This window comes from Polypterus senegalus, chromosome 2 (genome assembly GCF_016835505.1).
Source record: "Polypterus senegalus isolate Bchr_013 chromosome 2, ASM1683550v1, whole genome shotgun sequence".
Classification (NCBI taxonomy): Eukaryota; Metazoa; Chordata; class Cladistia; order Polypteriformes; family Polypteridae; genus Polypterus; species Polypterus senegalus.
This window is the reverse complement of record NC_053155.1, coordinates 172,616,683-172,632,452: the sequence shown is the minus strand read 5'-3', so window position 1 is coordinate 172,632,452 and position 15,770 is coordinate 172,616,683. Positions and strand designations below refer to the sequence as shown.

At 35.4% G+C, this 15,770-nt stretch overlaps 1 long non-coding RNA gene across 1 annotated transcript; it reads right to left on the bottom strand.

The window, feature by feature from the left end:
• Positions 1 to 5,513: 5,513 nt before the first annotated feature.
• Positions 5,514 to 13,968, bottom strand: LOC120524640. Its single transcript, XR_005632800.1, has 5 exons — positions 13,851 to 13,968; positions 13,654 to 13,739; positions 13,208 to 13,249; positions 11,685 to 11,762; positions 5,514 to 5,552 (listed from the first exon to the last, which is right to left on the bottom strand). It is a non-coding gene; the product is annotated as an uncharacterized LOC120524640 (long non-coding RNA).
• Positions 13,969 to 15,770: the final 1,802 nt, after the last annotated feature.

The window sequence follows — 15,770 nt, the reverse complement described above, 5'->3', positions numbered from 1 at the left end:
ATTTTAAAGGGATGAGGCAGAGATAGATGATATGTGCCACAATATAAGAGGGCTCTAATTTATGCGAGGGCACCTGCAGTAAAATTTCTAGTCTCTGAACTCTTTGCCCTACCTTTAAAATAAGAGCAGTCTCTACCCTTACAGTCCACATTTAGTTTAGTTAAAATACATGTTTCCAGGAGACATGATGAGGGTTCAGAATTTCATGGCTAAAAACCATATACGCATTCAGGAGGTGATGTTTTAATGCTGAATGTGTTATTTCTAGTAAATTGTGCCGGCAGTAAATAATCAACCTATTTGACATAATCAGTGTCAACAGTACATCTCAAGTAATTTCTCCATTAACATGCTCAGTCTGGCCAATGGATTGAGGATTATAACCTGGATATAAACTGTAGTCCTAGATCTGAGATTAATGATGAAAGGAACCCATGCTGGCTCACAGTCACTTTCAAAATTACATCAGCTAGCAATATGGCAAAGAGCAAACCCTTCAATGGAACAAAAGATGCATGCTTTGAAAATCGGTCCACCACTACTAATATGGTAATATACAGTTTTAATGGGGGTAAATCTATAATAAAGTCAATAAAGTCATGTTTCCGTGGGCGAATAGGAAGGAGTAAAGATAGAAGTAGAACTATTGGTACAACGACATATCTTGCATGCTACAGTATACTTCTGAGCATCTTATTTCAACCCTCTCCAGCAAAGAGTAATTTGATTGTTTTGAAGTTTGTGCTACACCTGGGTGATCAAACATAGAGTCTGATGGCACAAATCTAATATTTGAGCCCTTAACTCTGGAGGCATTTTTCAGATTAATTAGCATCCACCCTCATTGGATGAGCTATCCTCCACAGTAATTCTGTATCTGGATAGGAGAGCACTGTGTTGGAGGTAAATAACTGAATTATCTGTTAAAAGGCATTAATAGCTTAATTTGACCAAACAAATTTCAGCAATTAAAGAGCTAAAGTTGTTTATGAGATTTGGTAGTATTTAGGAAAACCCGCAAAACGTTTCACTTCCTAAACATTAGAAGTAGAAACGCAGATCATCCATCCATCCATCTATCCATTCTCTTCCGCTTATCTGGGGTAGGGTCGCAGGGGCAGCAGCTTAAGCAGAGATGCCCAGACTTCCCTCTCCCCGGCCACTTCTTCCAGCTCTTCCGGGAGAATCCCAAGGCATTCCCAGGCCAGCCGGGAGACATAGTCCCTCCAGCGTGTCCTGGGTCTTCCCCACCAGAGAGGCGTCCAGGAAGCATCCTGATCAGATGCCCGAGCCACCTCATCTGACTCCTCTCGATGTGAAGGAGTAGCGGCTCTACTCTGAGCCCCTCCCAGATGACTGAGCTTCTCGCACTATCTTTAAGGGAAAGCCCAAACACCCTGCGGAGGAAACTCATTTCAACCGCTTGTATTCGCAATCTCGTTCTTTCAGTCATTGCCCAATGATCATGACCATAGGTGAGGGTAGGAACGTAGATTGACTGGTAAATTGAGAGCTTTGCCTTACAGCTCAGCTATTTTTTCACCACGACAGACCGATGCAGATCCTGCATCACTATGGATGCCACACCGATCTGCCTGTCGATCTCACAGTCCATTCTTCCCTCACTCGTGAACAAGACCCCGAGATACTTGAACTCCTCCACTTGAGCCAGGATCTCTCCTCCAACCCTGAGAGGGCACTCCACCCTTTTCCGGCTGAGGACCATGGTCTTGGATTTCGAGGTGCTGATTCTCATCCCAGCCGCTACACACTAAGCTGCGAACCGTGCCAGAGAGAGCTGAAGATCAAGGCCTGATGAAGCAAACAGGACAACATCATCTGCAAAAAGCAGTGACCCAATCCTGAGTCCACCAGACAGGACCCCTTCAACACCCTGGCTGCACCTAGAAATTCTGTCCATAAAAGTTATGAACAGAATCGGTGACAAAGGGCAGCCCTGGCGGAGTCCAACTCTTACTGGAAACGGGCTCGACTTACTGCCGGCAATGCGGACCGTAACGAGTAAAACTCGTTTTTTGACAAGTGTTATTTCAGCTGCCATTTTCTACGGTGCTATAAAAAAAAAAAAAAAGACAGCTGAAATCATGCAACCTAAATCTTTGGTAAAACTTACACTACAACAACAACAACAACACCACAACAACAACAACATTTATTTATATAGCACATTTTCATACAAAAAGTAGCTCAAAGTGCTTTACATAATAAAAAAATAAAAATAAAAGACAAAATAAGAAATTAAAATAAGACAACATTAGTTAACATAGAAAAGGAGTAAGGTCCGATGGCCAGGGTGGACAGAAAAAACAAAAAAAACTCCAGACGGCTGGAGAAAAAAAAAAATCTGCAGGGGTTCCAGGCCACGGGACCGCCCAGTCCCCTCTGGGCATTCTACCTAACATAAATAAAATAATCCTTTTTGTAGTTACGGTTCTCATGGAGTCACTTGATGTTGATGGTCATACAGAGGTCTGGCTTTTTATCCATCCATCATTGTTGGAACATCACGGTACTTTGAGTAGATGGTGGTGGCGCAAGCTAATGAATATTCCAACTTTTGTTTTCCTTATGAAAAGCTATTCTGTCTGAGAACTACGCCACACCATCCCATCAACTTTACCTAAGAAGTATTTCTTTTAATTGTAATTAAATGCCTTGAAATATTTTTCATGTAGACCTCACTATTTAAGATGATTCGTACATAAAATGTCGACTGGTAAATTGAAAGTAACAGGAAAAAAGTATTGTAATTGAAGTGCAGTTACAAAAGTGTAACATCAATTTTTAAAATTAAGCAACGCTTATTCTTGATTATTTTTACATATGTTTTAATAGCATTAAAAGTGATTCCACAAACACATCTCCTACTTCTCTGCCCCTGTACGTTGTGTAAAAACTGTTTATTCTTTTTATCCAGATCACCCATGTTAAGATGCATTATGGAAAGGATCTAATTCCTCTGAATAAATTAAGCAGGAAGGGAAACAATGAGAGCTATAGGACACCAGTTTCGTGGAGTGTTTATCGCCTGCTACTGACACCTCTGGGTGGTACAGCCGTTGAACACCAGAGTAGAGAAAAATAATTGAGAGCATCATCTAGTCAGGGTCCTGTTTTACCCACTGCTGTTATTGATTTATAGTAGAAACATCTTTTACTTTTGTTTGCACTGAAGATCAGATGAAGTAAAACTACATTTTCACTACTTATAGGTATTTTGTATGTGTTTATTTCACCTTTATCACCTATTAAAATGTAATGTATGTTTTTTCTCCTACTGTTAGTGAACACTGAGAAGAGGCTGATATGGAAATGCGGACCTGCAATTGATTTTCTTTTAATTTGTGTAGTTCTTCTTTGAACACAGTGGGAATTGCATAACAATTAGAGTATTTTATCTAGTGTATGTAGCCAGACTACAAATCAAGTTTTAGTATTTTGCATCTCAAGAAGTGTAGTTTTGTTTTATTTTACTAAGATAGTTGGAATGTATGATGATTATAATATTCAAAGTTGTCTTTTTATCTATTAATAGAATTATAGAATCTAAATCTAAGTTATACCATAGTTCTTTCATATTGTTTAAAATCATCAAATCCTCACCCACAGTGAGAACCCCCTAACAAAATATATACAGGCGGTAGACAACTGTGTTTTTGCATTTAGATTTAAATAAAATTAAGTCTTTTTTTAATACTATATTTAAAGGTATTTTTGGAGGTGTTTGAAAGAAGCTGTTTTCTATATTAGGTTCTACGTAGCCTGCAGCACTGACTGTCTGCATGACCAATAGGTTCGTTTTCCACAATAATTATACAACAAAAACTTACTGAAACATTATCCACACAGTACCAGTATTTTTGACCTTTAAAATGGAAAATGGAATTAATCATAAATCATACACAGCAGGCTGCCATACCATAACTAAATACAGGCAACATCAATTTTAATTAATGCAGAGAATGAGTAAGGCAGACTAACTTCAGTGTATCTGTTTAAGTAATAATAAAAAAAGAATAACTGTTTGCTTTCACAATGGGAGCTAATATTATAAATGCATAGTGGGCCTTAATGTCATATTTCCAATGTGTGATATGCGGTAGGCTAATGTGTTTTATGTCTGGGTCATTTTTAAAGCACCATTACAAGTGCATGAATTTATTGTATACATTTTCTAGAACTAAATGAAAACTATAAAAAATGCATATGTAATTTCTGCCTGGAGTTTTCATTTGCATCTCCAGTTTTTTCCCAAATCTCAAAGATATGCATGTCAGATTGATTTGGGAACTGCACTTTTTCCCAGTGTGGCTGAGTAAGCTAGGCAAGTGTGTGTATATGCGAGAGGACTCCATGATAGGCTCACTTCCGTCCACGTTTGTTTTGTGGCTCACATATACTCACTCTCTCTCCATTAAAGAAAGTGAGTGTGCAAAATACATGAGTACATGCATAGGCATGTATAGTATATTGTGCATATCCAATTTTATTTTACTAATAGTAACAGCAATGTGTGGATTATTTTTTTATTATTCGTTCATCTTTTACAGCAACCTGAAGGAAACATAGATACAGGCACTTGTCCTTTTATTAAGGTGGATTATTACACTAATTCATTTTTGAAACTTGATTATTACAATGCAAGGTTACAAAGGCCCATAGACGCATGTGATACCAGGTCTGTGAAGCAGTGAGGCAAAAATATTCACTATGACAACATGCCTGCCAATAATCAGTTGATCCATCCATCCATCTGAATGTATGTGACAACTGTGCTAATCACTATACCAGCATGCTTACCAGTATTGTTAAAAATTTTAATTCTTGTTTTAGTATTTGCAGTTTAATTTTAAAATTTTACACTTTTGAGCAGGTGCTGTTTATATGTGAATAAGGCAACTGAATGTTATATGAAGTGAAATTATTTTGAATTATTTTTTCCATAAAAGCAATGTTGTAAGAGTATTACATTTCTGATATTCAAATCAGTAATAGTTTTAATGATCTGATAAATACATTAATGGAAGAGCTTAACCACCTAATAAGTAGAAACTGGACAGTATAGGACACAATGTAGACAATATTTTCTAACATGTTTTACTGCAATTAAACCTTAAAGGAATCCATTCCGGAGGCGTTAAAAAGATTCAAAAAGGATACAATGTGAGTACACTCAAAAGACACAATACAACACAATACAACATTTACATAATTATTTACATAAAAAAAAAAAAAAGACATAGTAGGAAATTAAAATAAGTCAACATTAAATAACATAGAATAAGAGTAAGGTCCGATGGCCAGGGAGGACAGAAAAAACAAAAAAAAAAAACTCCAGATGGCTGGAGAGAAAAAAATAAAATCTGCAGGGGTTCCAGGCCATGTGACCGCCCAGTCCCCTTTGGGCGTTCTACCTCACATAAATGAAACAGTCCTCTTTATAGTTAGGGTTCTCACAGAAGGACTTGATGATTGATGATGGTCATGCAGACTTCTGGTTTTTATTCCATCAATGTTGGAGCATCATGATTCTTTGAGTAGATGCGCCGCCACCACAGAGAAACCGGGAAAAGAAACAGAAGAGAGAGTAGGGGTTAGTACGGATTTTAGAGCCACCATGAATTGTTATTAAAATGAATTGAACATACAGAATATCAGGATTAAATTAAAGTGAAGTTATGAGAAGGCCATGTTAAAGTAATGTGTTTTCAGCAGTTTTTTAAAAGTGCTCCACTGTATCAGCCTGGCGAATTCCTATTTACAGGCTATTCTAGATTTTAGGTGCATAGCAGCAGAAGGCCGCCTCACCACTTCTTTTAAGTTTAGCTCTTGGAATTCTAAGGAGACACTCATTTGAGGATCTAAGGTTATGATTTGAAATATAGGGTGTCAGACATTCCGATATATAAGATGGAGCAAGATTATTTAAGGCTTTATAAGCCATAAGCAGAATTTTAAAGTCAATTCTGAATGGCACAGGTAACCAGTGTAGTGACATCAAAACTGGAGAAATGTGTTCGGATTTTTTTTTCCTAGTTGGGATTCTAGAAGCTGCATTCTGCACTTGTTGCAAACGATTTATGTCTTTTTTGGGTAGTCCTGAGAGGAGTGCGTTACAGTAATCTAGTCGACTGAAAACAAAAGCGTGAACTAATTTCTCAGCATCTTTCAAAGATATAAGAGGTCTAACTTTTGCTATGTTTCTTAAGTGAAAAAATGCTGTCCTAATGGTCTGATGAATATGTGAATTAAAATTCAGGTTACAGTCGACAGTTACCCCTGTTTTTTACTTCCGTCTTGACTTTTAATCCAAATGCATCAAGTTTATTTCTGGTAACCTCATTGTATCCATTATTGCCAATCTCTTTATTTAGCTTGAGAAAATTACTATTCATCCATTCAGAAACACCAGTAAGACATTCTGTAAGTGAATCAAGAGAGTTGGTGTCATCGGGTGCTATTGATAAGTACAGCTGTGTGTCATCAGCATAGCTGTGGTAGCTCACGTTGTGCCCTGAGATAATCTGACCTAACGGAAGCATATAGATACACAAACCTCTTAATCTGATTCTAAATGAAAAATTGTTGCATCAGCCAAATAGCATGCACTTTACTCGATAATAAAGGATTACGAAGAACTTAGCTTTAATCTACTCTTTATTTTATCATTTTCTTTAACAGATTGTAATTCATGAGAAATGTTATGTGTTTGATCAAGTTTGCATTCAAATCAAATGTTCTGGCTCTTCCACATTTCCAATTAGAACCACCACTACATAGAACATGTGTTTTAACTTTTTTTTTAAACAAGTAAACATATATTATAAAAAGGGTAAACACAAATCTAAGAAAAAAGCAAGAAAAAAAAACACATAGGAAACAACCTTGAAAATTTGACCTATTTATGATACTTTATTGAATCTGACATGCAGTTAAAGTGCAGTACAAAATATGCTATTAAAATATTCATAATAAAGAAATTACAGATACATTTTGCCCCACTGCTATGGTACTGACAAAAGGAAAACATCTGAATACAGAAAATTAATCTCTAGGGTATGTTTGACCCATTGGTGTTCCTCTCCTTCAGGTCTTCTTATAGTCTTGATTTATGTTTCTCAATTGAACAGTCACATTGAAGAATGTGCAAGCTTCATATTTGTGCTCCTTTGGAATCAGATCATGATGCGATTATCATTTCTGACAAGATTTATGTTGTACAATGACATCTTTGACCCAGCTAGCCTCATCGTCTTTATTACTTTGCTCTAGTGAATGATGTAGTTGTTAAAAGGAGAACAGGGCAAGCCAGATATCTCAGTCCTCAGCAACAGCCTCCACAGTTCCTTTAGAAGGAATTACTGATCATTCTGCAGAATTTAGACTAGTTTATTGCATGGTGAAATATGTAATTTGTTAAACCTTTATAAAAGGAATTAACATTAATGTTTATGTCAAATGAGCAGCTGTGGAATTATTTGTAATTGGGACAGTTTAGCCATGAGCTAAATCAACAAGCTTTATAACCTGAATTGTCTCCTCATTTTTGTCAAACTTATTACATAATTCTGTGCTCAATATTTTATCTCTGAGGTGATATCAGGTTTTACTGCTGACTGTAATCTACTCATACGAAGCCCCCATCTATTATGGTAAGATGTCTCATTACATAAAGTGAACACAAGTTTTTTAAAATTCATTTAAACTTATACATGGCTTGCACTACACAAAGCCATCATTTTTGATTTTGTCAAGTGTTTCACTTTGACCCTACTCCTCCATCAACACAAAAGTTCATACTCTGCTCAAGATAGTCTTACCCCTGGAGAGCAACAGGAAAACAAAGGTTTGATAATGCAACAATGTGACACCTGGCTATTGGTCCACAAATAGGAAAACTGGTCATACGGCAAGGCACCTTGCATTAACTATATAGTATGTATGACAACATGTATGTATATAATGTAGTAGGAACAAAAACAAACTTAAAAAACAATACAAATAAATAAAAATGGAATAACAATGGATTCGAACAGAATGTTGAAGTTACTTCGGTTTGTACATCTGCAGTTCTCAGATGGTGGTTTACTTTTCATGTATTTTGTGGCCCTAACATTAACAATTCATTTCTGTTTTAATCAACATCTGACATGTCTATACTTTGGTTAATCTGGTTAAACTTTATACAGTAAAGTAAAACTCCCCTGCTCATCTGAATGTTTAAAAATATGTTTATATACTACATGTTAATGATAATGTCCATAAGCATTATCAGGTTATTTCCTGTGTAAACATTAGTGTCAGTGTAATTAATTGCAATTTTTGTTAGAGCAAAAATAAAACTTACTCTATTTTACTTTCTAGTGTGACAAATAAAACATTGGCTAGGTAAAGAGTGTTTTTTTAATTAATGTATAAGGGTAACTAAATCATTGAAACACTTAACTTGTGTGATTTAAATTAAGCTTGGAAGACATTAAACAGCTGTTCTTACACAAAATATAGGTTTCTTCATAGCAGAGTTTTAGGTCCTTTTGGAGCTACTAAAGTCAATAGTATTTTTATAGTTTTCTTGTCAATAATACATTCTTGAGTAATCTTTTGCATTTCTTGCTACTTTTTTACATTTATATTTTATTTATATTTTTGTTAAGCTCCCAACTAAGCTCTTGTAATAGTATCTGACAGAAAATCAAGCATGTTGCAGGCTTAGTTTTCTGACATTTAAATACAACAATGAAATTCTCCCTTATCTTAGGTTTCTCTTTTGAAACACCATTCAGGCATTAGTTCTGAACCACTGATTTAGGTCGTCATTTACTAAAAAGCATGCTAGTGTGTATGACACTGAAGTAGCTACAGCTATTAACATTCAGAGTAATTTTCCCTGGTGTCTACTCCACTCATGATTAATTGTCATTATTAGGATGCAATTAACTGAGTAAATTTCACAGGAAAATGTTGAATTAATAGAAAAATGATAAAATAAAATTAAGCATTTACAGCTTTGGGAAGACTACTAATATCTCTACATTTGTTATTAAAGTAACTACTGCATAGTTATACATACTGTAACATACTACTGTATTTTTCTAAATGTAGAATAAGTGGGGGGAAAAAAGAGATCAAGGTGAATCTGTGAAAATGGTTAGAACATGAACTTGTAGCCACAGGTGGTCTCCAGGGTCTGAATCTGCAAACCACTGTTCTAAGGTATGTTGTGACTTCATGAAAATAAATTTGCCTTACTCTTAGACAGATTTTGGTAGATCATTTACCACTGGAAAGATAAAATGTTTTCTTAAATTTTCTCCATCAGGACAATATGGCTTTGGCTGAAGTTCAGTTGGACTCAAGAGTCATGGAACATTGTGACTCTTGGTCTGATCAATTTCAACATTTTTTTCATATGAATTTCCTAGCACTGGGGTATAATTTGCCTCTAAAACCTGTGTGCTTGTAACTTCATTCACATGATAAGGGCCAAAGTCAGTCAGGTTCAAATTGGTTATTGGGCCTAACTGTTTACCAACATTTTCAAATGGTTGCCCCTAAGTATCTGTTTACTAAGGTGGAAGAGTGCATATTTGATTACATTGCATACCAAAAATAAAATATGCATTTAAATCCATTACTCTGTTATCCATTCACTGACTCATTCTACATAAAACCAGACAATACTCACTGTGGGATAAAATTCAATAATTCAAAGACTTTGACATTGTATCAGTCTATGAAATTTCAGCATCACTGATTATTAAATATATTTGCAAGCAATTATTACAAGACATATCAACTTAAAACTACACCATTCGAATGCAACATTCACAATTATATAATTTACTCTAAGTATATACAGTATCAGTTGAAAATATATGCCAAGAATACAACTGGTAAGTAAACAATGTTGTAATTTCTTAATTATGGCAAGCAATGTGCATTACTGAGATAAAACTATGCATAAGATTGTTTGACACAGAGCAGTTGCATCTATTCACCAAAAGAAGAACTTTACCTAAAAATAACACGTTTCCAAAATACCCTTTTAGAATGATTAGTTTCCAAAACAGTAAAATAAATTGATTTAAAGCAAACCTAAATTTAGTTTATAATGCTGGTTCACACTTTTTAAATTTAAAATGAACAAATTATATAATCTTGATAAGTGCTAGATGTAAAATAACCACTGAAAATACTTAGATTTCGGTTTAAATTAATAATGCAGACCTTCACAGCCACACCAATCATTTGTCATTTCTGCATTTTGCTACAGGCCCAAATGTGTTTGTAAAATAATTTAAGCAACTTTAAGCATTGGAAGTGCTTTGAAAGGACAGGAACTATTTTAAAAATGTTCATAATAGCCATGACAATTATAATGGAAATCAGTGCATTTCAAACCATTCTAACGGCTTCCCTGCAGTCATCAAAAAGAGTTTTATATTCAACTAAAAACTCAGTGTTAGCAAAACTGACTTTTACTAAAGACTTCAATATCTTTCTTGTAAAGTTTTAGTTAGAAGCTGAGAAATATAATAAAAAATGCACTTCTTCAATCTACCTTATTTATTCAAGCTCGTCTCTGCTAGATCTGGAGCTTTAGCACTGGACTTATTACACCTTCTAGCCCTTTGGCATTGTTCTCCATCGAGCTTAACCTAATTTCAACATTTCTTGATTTCAATACCCCATCCACTCTTATTTTTCCTCATTTTTGTAAATTTTGTCCATTGATCTCATACACTCTCAGGATTTAGCATGGTTGGGCAAGATATTTAGGTTCATATCCAACCTAAAATTCTCAGACCACCAAGCACTCAAAATATTTGGTTATTAGATACCCTGGGTGTCATTTTCGACAGCTTGGGCTCTTGAAGTTCTTTACTTCTGAGTCAGGGTGTCACCCTGGTGGTGCACAGAACATTTATTTTTCTAGGCTGAGGTGTGTTTTTGAATGTTTTAATATTTTCCACTATATATTTTATCTTGTGCTAAGCTATATTTCATTGTTCATCATTATTCTAAGAAAAATGTTTTAAAAAGCAGTTTTAAAGGTACTCTATCTGCCCCCCACAGCTCATACATATGAAGTGAAGTAGATTGGTTACTCTAAATTACTCTAAATTGGCCCAATGGGAGTACGTGTGAGTGCATGCTGCTATAGAGTAGAGAATTTAACTGGGTTCAGGAAAATGAAAGCAGAATAAAGAATTAGTATCATCGCCAAGATATACATGTTAGTTTATGCAAAGCAACAAACTGAAGAAGTTTGGTCAGAATATTGTGGATGCAAAAATATACAATACTATACTAAAATATATGTATTACTAATGTACTGATATAAGCAAATTGACTAATAGTGTATGTGTAAGCAAGAATATTTTAAAGCAGGGTGACAACAACTGTTAACAAAAGAACATTTTGTAATTTCCTAAAAGCAACCGTTAGCAAAATAATGTTCTATGCCTAAGAATAAAAATATGATGACATACAAAAAACTTGTAAAAGAGGAAATACTGAAACAAGTTTGAAATAAGTGTAAAAGCATTTTGTAAAAGGGCACAGAAAGGTAAAAAAAAAAAGAAACTATATAAGCAGCCTGAAGATGAGGAAGTGAGAGTTTTTCTGACTTGGAAGCAGAAAGCTCCATACTTGCTACTCACCAGTTTATTAAATCTTTTAATAAACTAATATTGATTAATTGCACTCCTGTCTTCATCAGTGTCTTTCTTCCACAATATCTATAGAGTGTTTGAAAAGGGATGAAACAAAAAGAATAGTCTGTTAAAATGGCAAAGGTCTGAGACCAATAGAGGACAAAAATAAAAGCTACCAAGATAAACAAATATCAAGCAAACATAGTACAAATAACAAGAACCTCAGGTCTTAGTGATTCCTAAAGAACTAAGAACTAACTTTAATATCAAGAAAGAGTTGTTTGTTTTTATATGAATCCAAAAGTTTGGACATTAGAAGCAGTGTGCCACCATCTTTAATAGGAAATTATCAATGATGTCATAAGTAAACTTTTTCATCATGTAACTAAAAACAATATACCTATGTTACAAAAACAGAATCAAAAATGGTCGTTCCTGAAATGCAAAAGGATGCCTTTTATTAGTTATTTTAGTAATAAACTTTGTCTAATATATGAAAATAAAAGAAAACAAATTTGATTTTCTGTACTCCGTGCATTTTACATCTTCAGTTTTTCATGCAGTTTCCTCCCACAGTTCAAAGACATGCAGGTTAGGTACACTGGTGATCCTAAATTGTCCCTAGTATGTGGGTATGTGTGTGTGTGTGTGCCCTGTAGTGGGCTGGTGCCTTGTCAAGGATTTGTTCCTGCCTTGTGCCCTGTGCTGGCTGGGATTGGCTTTAGCAGAACCCCGTGACCTTGTGTTCAGATTCAGCGGGTTGGAAAATGGATGGATGGATGGACACCGGTGACCCTGTGTTTGGATATAGCAGGTTGGACGATGACTGACTGACTGAATTTTTCATGCAGGCTTCGTAACATAGGCATTTTTATTAATCTTTACAAAGATGTCTTTAGAATTCAGTAATTACATATATTTATATACAAAAGTATGCTTGTGTCCAATGTTAATGGCAATTGGAAATGAGAAGATAAAATGTCAAAGTTGTATGTGGAAACAGATGCAAATGGAGGTATCATGTGAGAGTGGTTTCTGCAGATCTAGTTGCTCTACTTCCTCTTTAGGTTGTTGTCTTTTATCTGCCTCCTCAGAGAGGAAGTTGGTTTCAGAGTGAAGTGTCACCTGATTTGGGAATTGGGAAATGCCAATAGGGAATATTTTGTGGCAACAGTCTTAAAGCTAGCAATGTTGATCTTGTCTCTTGTAGAGTAGACACTGAATGTGTCTTTAAACCTCTTCCTTTTACCTACATTTCATTTTACTGTTTTACCTGAATACCCTTCAGAAAGTTACAATTTTATGGTAACGTTACAAAGAATGTGATTCTGTTAATTATAGATGAGAATGAGCGTAGCCAGCATCATGTGTTTGGACTATGGGAGCTGACTAGAATCTCCAGATGAAACCCAAACAATATAATCAATTCATCAATATCATAACTCCACATGCCCATCTAGTAAGTCAGGTGGATGTCATGGGTCACTGGCAAGAGTCAGTGCCCACTAGTAGTAGTTTGTAAACCATACCGTGCTCAAGTTGTCCCAAACCAAAGATGTGGCGCAAGGTAGCTGTAAAACAGACACATATGTTTATTGCAGGAACAGTCACAATCCAGTTGTTGATGAAGACAACAAAAAAAAGAAAGAAGTGCTCAAAAATGATACACTACAGTGATGTATTATTGATTGATAAAAATTTCCCAGTAAATAATTGGTCCAAAATACCAAAAGACATCACAGAAAAAAATATAAATATTTACGGTTACTGAAAAAGACTGCACAAAAAAAAAAACCTATGATGCTACATAGAAAAAGATGGAAGACACTATATATCATCTGATTAATCAAAAGATTCTGCAGCAGCCAAAAAATGTACACAATGGCTTATCAAGGCTTAAATCCTTACTTTAAGCATCAAAAAGTACAAAAAAATACAGAGCTTCTTAGTGCACAATAGTGACATCTGTACTCACCAATAGATCCTTAACTAATGGCAAAGGCAGTTTTTTAACCATTTCTGCAACGCTTGTCTTGATGCAGCAGATTAGTAGTATTGCAACTGAAAAGGGAATCCATACCCTTGTGATCACATTCTTATAATACATAAATTAACTTAAAATACTTTCTCACACAATCAAACACTCAAGTGCAAAGCGACTAAATCTCTTACCTCCACCATTCCCCACAACTGCTCTCCTCCTTTCCTATCTTGTCACTCCTGTCCTTGCAGACTCAACTATTTTCTGGCTTTAAATAGCATAAAGGAACTGACGAGTAGCCCAAATGTTGAAAATATAACCAACCTCGCTGACAGAACATGGCAAAGCAGATAAGCAAATTACACTTTTACTGAAGTTAAAAACTGGATCTAGATTTAAATGAGCTATAAATGAAACCCTATACAGGGCCTATCTCTGTGATACTTATTTTTAACTGTGCACCTTCTCAAAACAGGCTGTGTATCTTTAGCAAGCTAATGGACACTGCTAGTCCTTCTAGCTCACCGGAACTGGGTGACAGTTTTACTATTGTCACAGTGGGATCTAAACTTTGTAATGCACCAGCACTAAACAGTGTGTTTGCATTTTGCAAGGGGCACATGTTTTCTAATTATTTTTTTTTTGTTCAGCCTTAAGTGATTAAACAGTTCATTAACATAACACTTGAAAACCTGCAGCAAAAGGACAAAACACTCAAATTAGAGATGAAATAGCAATTAGCTTAAATTTTAATATATTTTTAATCTTACACATATAATCAGCTATGTAGACAAATTATGTATCATCATCACCATCTTAACAAGTGTCTCGCACCAACAGTGAAAACAGGAGTGTCGTGAGTTGCGTATCAACTCTGGAGTCCTTGGCTCTTCAGGTGTTTCCAGTTAACTTGGTTCACGAAAAGGTCTGGAGAGTGGATGTTTGTTACCACAGAATTGCAGTCAGATATTAGGACCATTTTAGACAGAATGTAGGATTATGTATTCTGTTCTTCATATTACTGTTTTTTTCACAATGATGTTGTTCCAATATAAACCCTATTTAATTTTTTTGGTAATTCCAAACTGAAAAATTCTGAAACAATATGGCTAAAATGTAACACTCCAAGTAAATAATTTCCTGCATCTAATACAAGATAAATAAATCTTAAAATGTGCATATAGATATACAGTACAGTAAGCTAAATATATGTAAAAAATCACAAAAAATAGAGCATCAAACACATTTAAATCCCAGATCACAGAAAGTTGCTGAATATTTTTACTCCTTACCTCAACATTTCTGTCTGTAAACTGGACATCTAACCCAAAATGGGTTACTCCCTTATTTCTGCTCACCAGCTCACTGAGGTGCTGAACAGGAATAAACAGTAGAGAGACTGATGTGTTTTTTGTATCAAATAATTTTTTTGGGGGGAAGGAATATTGCATTGACCCCCTTCTTTTTGACACCCACTGCACGCCCAACCTATCTGGAAAGGGGTCTCCCTTTGAACTGCCTTTCCCAAGGTTTCTTCCATTTTTTCTCTTCAAGGGTTTTTTCTTATCTTCTTAGAGAGTCAAGGCTGGGGGGCTGTCAAGAGGCAGGGCCTGTTAAAGCGTATTGCGGCACTTCTTGTGTGATTTTGGGCTATACAAAAAATAAATTGTATTGTATTGCATTGAATGTTTATTTATGACTTTCTGGGAAACAGAAGTAGTGTAATGACATTTTTAGTCCACAGTTTACCATCTATTCTAATAGAAGTCTGCAGGTAAAGTAATTTTTTTCCATAAGCCCAATTGAAGTCCAAAACGCCCTTTCAGTAATTAATTTCTTTTAAAAACATATTTACGCAAATCAAATTTTGTGCTTCAGGCACAGGGGATGTGTGAAGGAATTAAACTATGAGGCTATAAAAAGAAACACATTCTGCAGTTGCTCAAGTGAAGCTGTTATTGACAGATGACTGCCTGTAACAAAATTAGTCTAGTCTAGATGGGTAATGGCTTACTGCATAAAAGACAATGAGATCATTGGTATATTTTATACAGAGGCAGCTGTCTCGTTTAGAAGAAGTGTTGACAGATTTCTCCAAGCATTAGCATTGT